A 15,771-nucleotide genomic window follows, 5' to 3' on the forward strand; every position below is an offset into this window, starting at 1 on the left:
GACTTGTCTAGGAAAGATCGGCACACTCAATTCATCAGGTCCATGAACACTGTCGGTGCATTGGTCAGACCAAAGGGCATTACTACAAATTCGTAGTGTCCATAGCGAGTTTGGAATGCTGTCTTAGGCACATCATTCTCGTGGACTCGCAACTGATGGTACCCTGATCTTAGATCTATCTTTGAGAAATAACTGGCTCCCTGAAGTTGGTCAAAGACACCGTCGATTCTGGGTAAGGGATATCGGTTCTTGATGGTCAGCTTATTCAGCTCTCGGTAGTCAATGCACTTCCGAAAGGATCCATCTTTCTTTTTCACGAATAAGATCGGAGCTCCCTAGGGTGAGGAACTCGGCCTTATGAATCCTTTGCTGATCAGATCATTGAGCTGGCTGGATAATTCTTGCATCTCCGCTGGCGCTAAACGGTAGGGAGACTTAGCTACAGGAGTAGCTCCGAGGATTAAGTCGATACGAAACTTGACTTGACGTTCGGGAGGAATTCCTGGGAGATCTTCAGGGAAGACATCAGGAAAGTTGCAGACTTCAGGGATGCTTTCAAGGTCTTTAACTTTTTGCGTCCAATCTACAACATGAGCTAGAAACGCATAGCATTCCTTTCGTAGGTACTTCTGAGTTTTGATGCATGAGATGATACGAAGGTTTGAACTAAGTTTTTCACCATAAATCATGAGGGCTTTGCCAGAGGGAAGGTTGAGGCAAATAGATTTTTCAAAACAAAGGATATCAGCACGATTCGGGCTCAACCAATCCATACCGATAATGACATCTAAACTCCTGATAGATACAGGCATAAGATCGATCGGAAAGGAATGATTTCCTAAGGTAAGAGTACATCCTATGAATATGTCGTTCGCACTCTCTTTCTCTCCGTTAGCCATCTCGACGGTGAACGTTTCGGTTAAAGGTTGGGATTTACATTTGATTAAGTGTTTGAATGCATGAATAACAAAACTCCTTTCCGCACCAGAATCAAAAAGAATGCATGCATAAGAGTTGTCAAGGAGGAACGTACCCGTAACAACGGTAGGATCATCGAGCGCTTCATTCTGGCCCATTTCCAAAACTCTCCCTGTATTGCCACCAGTTGCTGCCTTGGGGCAATTTCTCTTGAAATGCCCAACCTCTCCACATCTATATCAAGCTTGACCAGCACCTGCTCCCGCGATCTGGTTGGTGTCTTGGGCTGGCACCTTGCAGTATCGAGTTGTGTGACCTTTTTCCCATAGTTGTTGCAACTCAACTCACGGCAGGGTCCGTGATGATGGAAGTTACACTTGTTGCACAAAGGTAGTTTCCCAGCATAAACACTGGTAGGAGTTTAGGTTGTTGGAACAGTAGCTGGGGCAGCAGCAGGAGCAGTAACAACATGAACTGCCACTATTTGTTTTTTCATGGAGAGCTCCTGTGAAGACTGACTCTTGCGTTTGTTCCATGATTACTTCTTCTTCCCACCACTTTCCTTATGTGGCTCAGAAACAGCTGCCACTTCGTCTAGATCAACCCCATTATCAGTAAGAATTTGTGCCAGATCCTTGGCGCTCTCAAATGTAGTATGTCTAGCAGCCAAGACATTTCCCTTGGTTGGTTGTGTCAGCTCCTAGATGTACCTCTCGATTTTCTTGCTTTCTGGGGTGACCATTCCCGGACAGAGAAGTGCCAGATCACAGAATCTAGCAGTGTAAGCAGTAATGTCAGAACCCTTCATCTTCAAGTTCCAAAGTTTGTGCTCCAACTTTTGCACCTCGCCCCTCGGGTAGTATTCGGCCAACATAAGTTCCTTCAGTCTTTCCCAACCCATGGCATTAGCTGCTGGCAGGGTTAGGGTTTTGACTCGACCATTCCACCAGGTCAAAGCTCTGTCAGTGAACGTGCAGGCGGCGAACTTCACCTTGTTGCGCAAATTTCAAAGATGGATTCGATCTTCTCGAACCATAGAGTCAGAGCGATGACTCCTCCGTTTCCGACGAAGGACTTGGGTTTCGCGGTCATGAAGTCCTTGTAGGAACATTCCTTTTGTTGTCCCTAACTTCCGTCTTGTCTTTGTGGGTCGGTTCCAACTCCAGCCCCACCAGAGTTCACTTGTGTCATTGCTGCAGTCACGGCGGCTGTAACTGCTACCTAAAACATGATGGGGTAGAACTGAGGGGGTGGTAGTGGTGGCGGAGTGTTGCCGTTTCTTCTGATGGGTCTTGGTCGAGGAGGCATCTTTCTCTAGAAACAATCAGGAAGAAGAGGATGGTAAGTCCTCAAGATATATAAAAAAATAATATATATCTCATCCTGATAATGATAGTGTTCTACCCCGCGATAAGCACAGAAAGTTTACTAATGTAACTAAGTTATCGCTATGAAATAGATAGGTAGTAACACTAAGAATGAATTTCCTGACTGAATTTGGCTCTAGTGAAATACTCCGATAGTATTTTCTAGTGAATGTTTTTGGTAAGTTTTAGGCCTGCTGTAAAACCACCGTCACTCCCAAGCACATGTTGGTCATGTTTTGACTAAATATAGTAGATCAGGCTATATTCACCGGAAACATGATTACGTAACTGCCCAGGTTTGACCGCAGTGTCCTAATATCCAAATACTTTTTGTGTTGTTCCACTAATGACACGAATTCAGTTAGGTATGCATGCTCATATACTTTTATAAAAATACTTATATTTTTGAAAGTATATTTTTAGTGTAGAGCACTTAGGCCCCTTTAGTGTTTATAGTTGTATACCATGTAAGGTTCGGTATACTAGTTCGCTATAAACAAGGGCTCTGATACCAATCTGTCACACCCCGAAACCGTGATGGCGGAAACATTCCAGGGCGGAGGACGTCATGTATACCATCACAACCAATGTAAAATAGCAACCATAGTAACACAACCATCACAGTGTATACCTATATGAAGATGTTTACATCAATTTGAAACTTGTTTGAATTACATCAGAGAATATATATATATATATATATATATATATATATATATATATATATATATATATATATATAATATAAACATAAGACTCTTATTGCTCTAGCTTCTCAAAAATCCAGCAGGTACATGTCTACTGATTTCTTGAGAATACAAGCAGTTTGAAAATATCAGCATAAAGCTGGTGAGTTCATAAGCGGTAGTTGTAATCAAAACTTGTTGATGAGCTCGTAAAAAGTATTTTTGTATAGCGTCAAGAAAATCCGATATTTTCTTTAAGTGCAAAATGTAGCGTTATCCGTTCCATATGAATCATGAATGTTCGTTACTGAAAACTGTAGTGATATGTGAAAATACTACTTCATGTGACTAGCTAAGGCTAATCATGAAGAATGAGTATATTGTATATGAAATCCTTGCATAAACGATTTTGGTTGAAAACCCTGGCTTCAACCTTTATACGTAGTGTGTTAGTTCTATTTAGTATAAATAAAAATGTTGAAGGGTGACAAGTTGTAAACTAAAGAGTGAATTATACATAATGTGAGTCGTATAACCATACTTGATATAACTAGAGACCTTTCCAACGTTCTTAAGGCGTCGAGTTAAATGACATTTGTCACCCTAGGCATGCCTGCCTAACTGTAGCTAGCAGTTCGGGTGTGGGATTGTCAGTCCCGAATAGATCTATTCACAAATCTCACGCTCTCCCTCCAGGAGACTATGGTTATACTATGATAGGATTTATCCCTGTACACCTAAGGGTACAGTAGTGAAGTAGCGCCTCATAGTATCGTACAATCTAGTTTACATGTAGTGTAGTAGCGTTCTACCGTAGTGAAAATCCGAATGTGTACCGTTCGTAGTGATAATTACAGTTATGAAAACGTGATAAAGTAGTGATGCAAACTGTAAACTATTTCTGTCTTAGTGCATACATTTAGTAGTGAAAGTTTCTATACTTGTTATGTTTAGAAAAATCCCAAACTATACCGATTATAGTTTGCATGTATAACGTAATGAATAGCGGATCCGGAAAAACTATGCAGTTTTAGTGAAAAACGACCCTTATGCTCAACATAGTACAATAGGGTTAAAGTATGAGAATTTCATGAGTTTTGAAAGCATTTATGTTTAGCTTGTATTCCCCCCTGAAAACATTAGAAATACGGAAAAATGTAGGGGTATGAACTCACCTTGGGTAAGTGCTTTGATTGAAGGATCGATACGAAGAGTCGGGTGTTCAAGTGAAGCTTTGAACACGATTTGATCCTAATTAACACGCAATGACACATAAACGAGTCAAATGAAGGTATTTCACTACTAAATACCATTGGAATTCACTCTAGGGACTTGAAATTACTTGTACCAAGTGATAGGACCTTGTAGGATTGGGTATAGGGGGTCTATGGCCACTTGTAGTGTGTGCGGCCATGTGTGTGCGGCCCAATGGGTGTGAGGCCGTACACTCATGAAGTGTGGTGTCTTTGATGTGCTCTCAAGGTCCATACTCACATCCATTAAGTGTTCAAGGTCTATAGTCAATTGAAGTGCAAGATAGGGGTCCTAAAGTTGGGTTTATGGCTCTAAAATGAGTGTATGGTCGCACACAAGAGTGTGTGGTCGCACACTTGGGTGTGCTGCCACACAAGGGTGTGTGCGGCTGTAGACAAGTGTGTGCGGTCGTACACCCCTCAAAATGATGCCCAAGTTGTCCATTCCAAGGTGCAACAAGGCTAGGGGCATGTCTACATCGATTATGGAAGCTAAACTCTCACTTTGGAGGGTGTTCTATGGGTGTGCGGCCGCACTCACTTCCAAGCAAGAAGAACATGACGTTTTTGCACACTTAGAGATTGGATAGAGTGGTCTTTCATGGATTGCAAGATAGAGAATGAAGTACTCACGTTCTAGAAGCTTTGGAAGGTTCAAAGTTGGAGAAACTTGACAGGAAATGATGTTGTGTGCTGCCAAGGTGCTAAAGGAATGAAAGGAAGGGGGCTACCCTTTATATAGGAGTGTGAGTGTTGTCAAAAGTGAGTGTGCTGCCAAGGGAGTGGGTGTGCAGTCGCACACCCGTGTGTACGGTCTTACACTCCTCCAAGAGGTGTGTATGGCCCAATTTTCTCACTATTCAACACTCCGACTCATTCCTAAACTCAACCTTGGTTAAATACAAGCTTAGAACACTTAAATGACCCCTTGAATAACACTAGAAATCGACAAAACAAGTTGAATATTGATTGAATTTATTAATTGTACAAGATTGAAATTCCGGGTTGTCACAAAATGACAAATAAACATATTAAAAGTGTTGGATTAGTGTCTAAGGCTGTAACTATATTTGGTAAGTACTTGACCCGGTTGTGCATGGTCCTTTTGGGTTGCCTTCACCATAGCAACTTGACAGGATGATTTGTAAAGAGAGAAGAGATGTTATTGTTAATATATGATGAGAGTAATATATTAAAGGAATAATAATATTATTTGATTGATATAAGTCATATATTAATTGAGAATTAATTTGGTGACTTAAAGAGGTTAGTTGAATAAAGGGGCATAAACTGTCAAATGTGTGATAGTTGTGTTTTGGGCTATGTATCCTTATGGATATTAGGGTGGACGGATTTTAGGGTTAGGATACCTTAAAATCGTCCAAGCCTCATATCTAGGAGGATCTTTGCATTGCTTAAGGCCTAAGTTATTCAATTAGGGTTAAGGGTGTAACCGTAGTATCTCATAGTATAAATAGACCCTTTGGGTGAGGCAAATCGGCCATACTCTTGCAAGGAAGAAACCCTAGAGCGGATTTCTCACCTCCTCTCTCTCACTCTCTCTCAAGATCATTCTAACCCTAGAGCTGATTTCTCACCTCCTCTCTCTCTCTCAATATCATTCTCTTTCTAGTTGGTGTTTGTAAGCCATCAGAGGAGTGACAATTGTGACTCTAAGCTCCAAGAACAAGAAGTTTCAAGCAAGCAACTCAAGGTATTCTTTTAGATCTGATTTCATATGATATGATTCAATTATTTACATTAGATCTAGAATTGTATGCCTTGGATACATTGCATGTTCAATTAGAGAAACCTAGATCTAAGCATTAGGGTTTGCATGTGTACATAGGAAAGTTCTTCTGGCTCAAACCCATCAGTGGTATCAGAGATCTGATTGATTTCTATTGAATTGATGCTTTGGTTTATTGCTTGTTGCTTGAAAAATTCGATTTTTGTGCTTCTGACCGGTGAACTCGGCGAGTTCCAATGTGGACTCGGTGAGTAGCTCAAACTCGGCAAGTTCACAGAGGAACTCGACGAGTTCTAGCACTAGAAAGAATAGTTTTCAGGATTTCTTGCTGTTTTGCTTGAGGATACTTGCCTTAATTGTCTTGGGTCATTAAAATCCTAATTTTATGATATATTGGAGTATATTCTTGACCAAACAAAAGATAATTACCATTTAATTGAATAATAATTTCCTTATATTATAATAATTGATTATTTGAATTAAATTGGTGAATTGTCTTGCAAGTAATATTGATTAGATCAAATTTAAATAATCTAATTAGTTGATTTGTATTATTTGCTATTTGATCCTTATGTTTTGTAAAGTTTAAAACTTATCCTCAAGTTTTGAAATTTAAGTTTTGTGATTAAAAGTTTAATTTGAATAATTTAAATTTCAAACCCTAGAATTTTACAAGTTTAAAATTCAACACTATACTATTATATTATTACAAGCTTTATATATATATATATATATATATATATATATATATATATATATATATATGATTTAAAAGTGCTAGTCTTACCGTTAGTAGGCCTCATTCACGAAGCCAATCTATAAGGTGGGTATAAGGTCCTGCCTATAAAATGACGCTTAATGGGTGTACACTCACACCCACCGCTTGCTTGACTGGTGGAGGGGCGTTAGCCAAACGGGTAGGATAGAGCAATCCTCTCCTCATTAATAAGTATAATGAATCTATATAAAGTAACTAAATGTATTTCGTAAAATTCCCAATCTTAGTTACTTTAGGAAAAGTGAATTGATGCAATCCCATGAAATTACACTTTGCACCCTTGTTAAGATATTAGTGGAGCGTGTGCGGTTAACCAGCACACTAATTGATTCTAAGAAAAGGTGGCAAAGGGTAATTCATTGTTTGTCAACGTTCGATGGAGCGTGTGTGGTTTACCGGCACATCGAATAGAGGACTGTAACAATGAAGGCACCATGTAGATTTGCATGGTTATTCACGCCCGCTTTGTGATCATCGGCATCCCAGTCACAATCTAGAGGGGCATATCGAGATTTAAACATGCCATTGAAAAGTTCAATGAATCTCAAAGAAATCTAGGAATTCTCAATACATTTAAAACTTAAGCTTGTGTTTTTCATGGTGTAGAATTAGTGAATCGTCATTCACTTACCTCCAAATTATTTGCATATTGGATCACAAAATCCCTTTTCTAATGTGTAAATAATTTTGTTGGGTCCTAGCCCTAATTTTTCATTTTGGGTGTTAATTAGGGACTTAACTCTAATCAAACTTTGTTCTTTTCTATTTGTAGATGTCAAACGCGAACAACGCTGCTACTAGCTCATTCACGCTAATGAGCCTTTGTCAAAAAGTGACTTTTGATAGATCGAACTTTATTGAATAGATAAGATACATTCACACGATCGCGCGTTATGAGGAAAAAGAGTATGTTCTCGATGAGAAGCGCGAGAAGATCAATCCAGAAATTTCTACTCCCGAAGAAATGGTTGTCTTTGAGACCCATGAGCATGATGCAACGAAAGTCTATTGCATCATGCTAGCAGCGATGAACTCCGAATTCCAAAAGTCCTATGAGGACATGTATCCTTATGAGATGCATCTAGACCTGATGGAGAGATACCACCAAAGTGTGAGGCAAGAGCGCTATGAGATCATAACGAATATGATCACTGCTAAAATGGGAAGTGGAGGGTCTCTAACCGTGCACTTGCAAAAGATGCAAAGGTATGTTGATCCTCTTAGCAAGTTGAATGTCAACTTTGGGGAAGATTTGGCTATCGACATTGTTCTTCACTCCTTGCCCTCGTGCTACAACCAATTTAGGATGACCTACCACATGAACAAGGAAGAGGTCACCCTAAGCAAACTCCAAGGGCTCCTAAGGACTGCTGAGAGAAACCTCAAGGACAAGTCTGTTGCACTAACTCCCAATCCACCCGCTGCTCCTGTTTTGGCTATTGGGCAGGGAAGGGGCAAGAAGAGGAAAGCTTCTTCAAAGAACCACTACAAGGGAAAGTCCCAAGATGGTTCCTCTTCTAGTGGGACCAAGGTTGATCCTGCTAAGCCCAACCCAAACCCAAAGGAGGCAGAGTGCCACCATTGCCACAAAATAAGGCATTGGAAGAGAAGCTACCCGGAATATCTACAAGCCATCAAGGATGGGAAGATCAAGCCATCTTTCGCAGGTATTTACACAATTAAATCTAATGATTCATCTCATGCTATTTCTTGGGTTCTTGATATAGGATGTGGTTATCACATATGTTCTGATTTGCAGGGACTAGGAAGAAATAGGGATGTGGAGCGTGGAAGAATAAATCTAATCATGGGGAACAAAAGATCGTCGCCTGTGACCAAGATTGGAGTGTATTCTTTAGTGCTTAGTAATGGATTGAATTTATATTTAAATAATTGTTGCTACTCGCCAGATATGGCAAGAAACATCATTTCTTTTCATGGTTTATTTAGAAAAGGATTTACATATCCGTTTAATAATGAGAATGGTTCGATTTATGCTTATCTAAATGGTGTTTTATATTTTGAAGCAATGGCTTGTAATGGAATTTATGAAACTGTTATAGTTGTATATAACCTAGGAAATGATGTATTGTGTGTGGATTTTTCCAATAGTATGGATAAAGCATGCTTGTGGCATTGTCGTCTTGGACATGTCAACAAGAAGTGCATAGCCAAACTACAAAAGGATGGAGTGTTGGAATCATTCGACCTTGGGGAAGATGACACGTGCGAATCTTGTTTACTTGGAAAGATGACCAAGTCACCCTTCACTGGCACTTGTGAGAGGGGTGAGGGTTTATTGGATCTCATACACACCGACGTATGTGGGCCCTTTAGATCCACCACAAAGGATGGGAACCGCTTCTACGTGACTTTCACCGATGATTATAGTAGATATGGGTATATTTATTTAATCAAGCACAAGTTAGAAACGTTTGAAAAGTTCAAAGAGTTCAAACATGAAGTGGAGAATCAATTGGGCAGGAAAATCAAGATGCTTCGATCCGATCGAGGAGGAGAGTACCTAAGTCTTGAATTCCACGACTATCTCAAGGAATGCGGAATAGTTTCGCAATTGATGCCACCTAGGACACCGCAGTTGAATGGTGTGGCAGAAAGGCGTAATCAAACCCTGTTAGACATGGTTCGTTCTATGATGAGTCGTGCTTCATTACCTATCTCTTTCTGGGGGTATGCCTTAGAGACTGCCGCCCATATCCTTAACCGAGTCCTTACAAAGAAGGTTGCCAAAACTGTAACACCCAAAGTTTTGAAGGCCAAGAAAGGAAAGAAAACCCTAACTTTAAGGGGGGGACTCGGCGAGTCCAAGCGGGATCCGGGTCGAGGAGTAAGTGACCAACTCGGCGAGTCGGCCAAGGAGACTCGGCGAGTCAGGTCTGTTCGAGGAAAACCCTAAATCCGGGACTTTGGGCGCTATATAAACTCCTTATTCTCTCCATTAGAGTTCCTTAGAGCCTCCCTCATACAGAAAACGAACCCTAAGCCCCCATTGTTGTGTATTCAAGCTTCCAAGTCATTTTTGGGTCGTTTTTGGGTGAATTGAAGGAAGAAGAAAGAGGGAGATCATTGAAGTCTCAAGGACTGGCCTTAGATCTAGAGTTTGTGGAACCTTTCTGAGTTATTAAAGGTAATAAGTCGTTTCTTTCCTTTAGATCTTCTTTGGTTGTGAGATTTGGGGCTTTTTAAGCCATGAATAGTCATCCATTTGAGTTAGAAGCCGGATCTGGAGTTGCTACTTCAGATCCAAGCATATTATGGTCTTGAGAAGCATAAAGTTTCAACCCTTGAGTTGATTATGGAGCCACCTTGCCTTAAACCCTAATTTATGGTGTATTTTGCCTAGATCTCCTTCTCTACACGTAAAGTTTGCAACTTTACGTGGGGAATAGGCTTGGGAAGGGTAGATCTATAGTTTGGAGTCCATGCATGACTCAAAAGTCCTCTGCATGTATAGAGATCTGAATGGACTCGGCGAGTCCTTTGAGTGGACTCGGCGAGTAGCATGAAGATGAGGAGGAACTCGACGAGTGGGATGAACAACTCGTCGAGTCAGATGAAGTTGGGCAGGAACTCGGCGAGTTGGATGAACAACTCGGCGAATCTTTTGAAGGTTGTCTTGGACTCGGCGAGTCTGGTCGCGAAACCCCAAACCCTTCGAGTTGAGACTCGAATCAGTGAGTCGAATGGAGACTCGGTGAGTTGGTCAGGTCAGGACTCGGAAATCGGTAGACTCGGCGAGTCATGGACTGACTCGGTGAGTCGAGTCATGAATAGAAGGACTCTGAACATATGAACTCGGCGATTAGGGTTGACCTAGAAGGTTGACATTGACCAGGACTTTGACTTTGACCAGAGTTGATTTGGTTGTCTTTCGGGGGTCGGTTAGACTCAGTGTTGCATTGATATTGGTAGCTCGGGGAGCGAGTGGAGCAGGAGTTCAGAGAGTTGTCGGGCAGCAGCTAGTGGGTTCATCAGCCAGTTCAGCCAGTGCAGGTGAGTTTCCCTTTGGATGAATGGGTCTACGGCCACAATGCCGACCCATGTAGTTTTGAGTAGAAGACCCGGGGGTTAGCCCTAGGCACAATATGCTAGTATGATATTCGAGACGAGGTCCAATGATAGAGGGCGGGTGCCCAAGGAATGGTTTATGTGATAGTTTATACTTGTTGTCTGTGTGATACTTATATGGGCCTGGTAGGGAGGTGAGGATGGGCGAGGTCCCGTATCTCACGAATAGCAGAGTGTGGATGGTGTTCCACATCTCAGTAGCAGCAGATCAGGGGCGAGGCCCAAGTTAGGGAAGGAGTGAGGATGGGCTGGGCCCGTACCTCACTATTAGCAGGAGTATGGACGGGGTTCCATGACTCATTAGTAGCAGAACAAGGGCAGGGCCCAGAGATAGGCGAGGCCTTAGGACAAGATCCGTTAGCATGTGTTTAGCTTATGTGATGTGATGTGATATGTTTATGTGCTATTATATGTTAGTGGGCGAGGCCCTGTGATAGGCGAGGCCTAAGTGAAACAAACCTGTATCCGATCGGGGCTCGAAGCCAGGCAGAGCCTAGAGCGGCGGGGCCGTTGTACCGGGCGAGGCCCGAGGTAGGGGTGGGCGAGGCCCAGGATAGCGGGCGTGGCCTAGTATGTGCAGTATGTGGTTATGCATGGTATGTGGTAGGGTGGGGAACTCACTAAGCTTTGTGCTCATGGTTTTCAGTTTTGGTTTCGGGTACTTCCGGTAGCAGATGATGGAGCTCGGGGTGATCGCATGGCACACACCATAAATTAGTCAGCCTGGGAATGTTTACTCTGATAACGATCATGTATTTTGGAAACTATTACTCTGTTTATGTTTTGAAAACATGAATTTGCTTAAAGTGATGTTTTATTAAAAGAAATTTTTTAGTCTTGAATTTTGGGATGTTACAAAAACACCTCACGAGATGTAGACAGGGAAAGCTCCCTCGTTGGCACATATCAAGGTTTGGGGCTGTGAAGTTTTCGTAAGACGAGAAACTCACGACAAGCTCGAACCTCGTAGTGAGCGGTGTATTTTCATTGGCTACCCGCAGAAATCCTTTAGATATCTCTTCTATAGACCGAGTGACAATGTTGTCTTTGTTGCGGGGAGAGGAGTTTTCCGAGAACGAGAACTCATAAGTCAGGGGGAAAGTGGGAGGCAAATCAATCTTGAAGAGATTCAAGAGTCGAGCGATGAAGGAACCTCTATCGTTGGTGCTCAACCCGAGGAGGAAACTCCGGTTGAACCAATTGACGAGTCCTTAACTCTTAGACGTTCCGAAAGAGTTAGAGTTCAACCCCAGTTTTATGGCTTTCATATTACTACCGAAGGGGAAACGTATATTAGTGATGGTACACTAATAAATCTAGATGAACCTAATAGCTATAAGGAAGCCATGGCAGTCCCAAAGTCTGCAAAATGGAAAGAGGCGATGGACAGCGAGATTCAGTCCATGTATGACAACCAAGTTTGGAATTTGCTTGACAATGTGCCCGTACATAAGACGGTTAGGTGCAACTGGATCTTCAAGAAGAAGACTGAAGTGGATGGGAATGTGCACATGTACAAGGCACGACCGGTTGCGAAGGGCTTTACTCAAACTCCCGGAGTTGACTATGATGAGACCTTCTCGCCAGTTTCTAAGATAAAGTCTATTAGAGTGATGCTAGCCATTGTTGTATTTCATGATTATGAGATATGGCAAATGGATGTCAAGACCGCTTTCCTTAATGGGAAGTTGGTTGAGGATGTTTACATGGCTCAGCCAGAGGGTTTTTTCGATCTGCAACATCCCAATAGAGTGTGCAAGCTTGAGAAGTCCATTTATGGACTTAAGCAAGCATCTCGCAAATGGAATCTTTGCTTCGATGAGAAAGTCAAAGAGTTTGGATTTGTACGAAGTGAAGATGAATCATGTGTGTATGTCAAGGCCATTGGAAGTATAGTTAGCTTCCTCGTTCTGTATGTCGATGACATATTGCTCATAGGAAACGACATCCCGACTCTGCAGGAGGTTAAGTCCTAGCTCGGGAAGTGCTTCGCTATGAGGGTCCTCGGAGAGGCTTCCTATATTTTAGGAATAAGGATAGTGAGAGAACGAAGTAAGAGACTAATAGGACTTAGTCAGAATAATTACTTGGATAAGGTACTAAAACGTTTTAGTATGGAAAACTCGAAGAAGGGAGAACTACCGATACAGAGTAATGCCAAATTGAGTAAGACTCAAAGTCCGAGTATAGAAGTTGACAGGGACAACTACCGTTCGCAGTTGGGTTGGGTCTTTACCCTTAATGGAGGAGCAGTGACTTGGAAAAGTTCCAAGCAAGAGACCGTGGCTGATTCAACATGCGAATCAGAGTACATTGCAGCGAGTGAAGTGTCAAAGGAGGCGATGTGGTTGAAGAACTTCATTGGTGACCTTGGAGTTGTGCCTGCCATAAAGGAGCCTATGGAAATTTTCTGTGATAATGAAGGAGCGGTTGCCTTGACCAAGGAACCAAGGGATCATGATAGATCTCGGCATATCGACAAAAAAAATCACTTTATTAGACATCGAGTAGAAGAAGGACACATCGTAGTAAAGAGGGTATCGTCAGAGGATAACCCAGCAGATCCGCTTACGAAGGGACTGAGTAGGGTTAAGCATTTGTAGCACGCTAGGAGCATTGGGCTGAAAGACGATATTAGTTTAGATTAGATTGTTTTGGAAACATGTAATAGATAAATGTAATTGATATTTGATGATTAAATAAAGGAGTATTATTTATAAGTAAAGCTACTGTCTTATGTTAATTGTTTAACTATTGTTTCACTTTGCATGTTTTGACTTCCTGAATAATTGAGTTATTAAGAATAATCAAATTATTCAAATGGTCCACAATCGTTCATATGTTGGAAGTAGGTATGAATGAATATTGTCATGAATTGGTGTGTAGATTGTCTAAAAGGTATTAGACATAGCAAAGGTTTGCTGCAATGTTCATGAGTGCTTATGAACAAGTTTTAAGCATTGGAATAAACCCGCTCTTGCTGGAATCACTTTATGGAACGTAACGCAAGTGATCGCAAGACGATAATATCATATGGTCTTAAAACCAAGATATATGGTTTATTGTTTATTAATTGGTTGTGCATTGACAATGCGAAACCGCATCAGTAAATTGATGTCATAAAACGCATTGTTGCGTATAGTTGATTAGTAAATAGTAAATGCATATAAGTCGAAGTTTATCTGTTACTTTTATCCTAAGAGGGTAAAGCGATAGCAGGGTCCCTCGATGACTTGATTTGACTTATGTGCCGGGCCCGGTCAGGACTGAATTGATGTGTTCAATTAAGTTCTATGTCAAATGAATCTGAGATCGAGAAACCAACTGCTGGACAATAAGTTCCATGAGATTGTCCACACAATATCTAAACAGAGGATTGTACGATCCCTTATCTAAAGGACAGGATACTGATAAGATCAGAGTTTAACAACGTCTTTGAGAGCTATGATTGCTAATCGGATTGTGTTTGCATATATAGTTACTAGACTTATCCAAGTGGGAGACTGTTGGATTAGTGTCTAAGGCTGTAACTATATTTGGTAAGTACTTGACCCGGTTGTGCATGGTCCTTTTGGGTTGCCTTCACCATAGCAACTTGACAGGATGATTTGTAAAGAGAGAAGAGATGTTATTGTTAATATATGATGAGAGTAATATATTAAAGGAATAATAATATTATTTTATTGATATAAGTCATATATTAATTGAGAATTAATTTGGTGACTTAAAGAGGTTAGTTGAATAAAGGGGCATAAACTGTCAAATGTGTGATAGTTGTGTTTTGGGCTATGTATCCTTATGGATATTAGGGTGGACGGATTTTAGGGTTAGGATACCTTAAAATCGTCCAAGCCTCATATCTAGGAGGATCTTTGGATTGCTTAGGGCCTAAGTTATTCAATTAGGGTTAAGGGTGTAACCCTAGTATCTCATAGTATAGATAGACCCCTTGGGTGAGGGAAATCGGCCATACTCTTGCAAGGAAGAAACCCTAGAGCCGATTTCTCACCTCCTCTCTCTCTCTCTCAAGATCATTCTCTTGCTAGTTGGTGTTTGTAAGCCAGTAGAGGAGTGACAATTGTGACTCTAAGCTCCAAGAACAAGAAGTTTCAAGCAAGCAACTCAAGGTATTCTTTTAGATCTGATTTCATATGATATGATTCAACTATTTACATTAGATCTAGAATTTTAAGCCTTAGATACATTGCATGTTAAATTAGAGAAACCTAGATCCAAGTATTAGGGTTTGCATGTGCACATAGGAAAGTTCTTATGGATCAAACCCATCAAAAAGATCATTTGATCTTTGTTCTCGGCATAACGCACCCAAATACCCCCACACTTAAGCTCTGGCAATTTTAATGGTGGGGAATAATATAGAGGCAATTTTTGGTGATTATAATTTGGATTGAACATCATAAACGCATGAGGTAATTGATTTCTCCATTTTTTTTATCTAATTAGGGCTTAATGATAATTTGATGATTTGAGCAAATTGATTAATATTATGTTATGAAAGCTTATTAGTGATCTTAATGAGAGTTTTTAGATGCTACTAAGAAGTTTTGTATGTCACCCCATGAGTGGGATCAATTTAATGAGAATTAGACTTTTTAACCCTAATTAATTATTTTGAGAAATCGATGCTTTAGAGTTAGATTTAAATGAATTAGGTATTATGGGGAGCTTAATTCATTAACTGATTGAGATTTGAGATAGAGAATGAAAGATAGAGTGTTAACCTATTAAGTGGTTATTTTGATCTTAAGAATAATTAAGCTCTTAAAGGATAATACAAGTATTAAGATGCGTGTGAATGTGTATGAATAGGCCTAAGAGTAAAAGAAGGATTAAGATGCAGTAATTGACAAAAGGAGCCAAAGTGGGGCAGGTAGTGTTCTCTAACTGATAAAGTGAGTTATAACTCTCC

The sequence above is a fragment of the Lactuca sativa genome, chromosome 7 (assembly GCF_002870075.4).
Source record: "Lactuca sativa cultivar Salinas chromosome 7, Lsat_Salinas_v11, whole genome shotgun sequence".
Classification (NCBI taxonomy): Eukaryota; Viridiplantae; Streptophyta; class Magnoliopsida; order Asterales; family Asteraceae; genus Lactuca; species Lactuca sativa.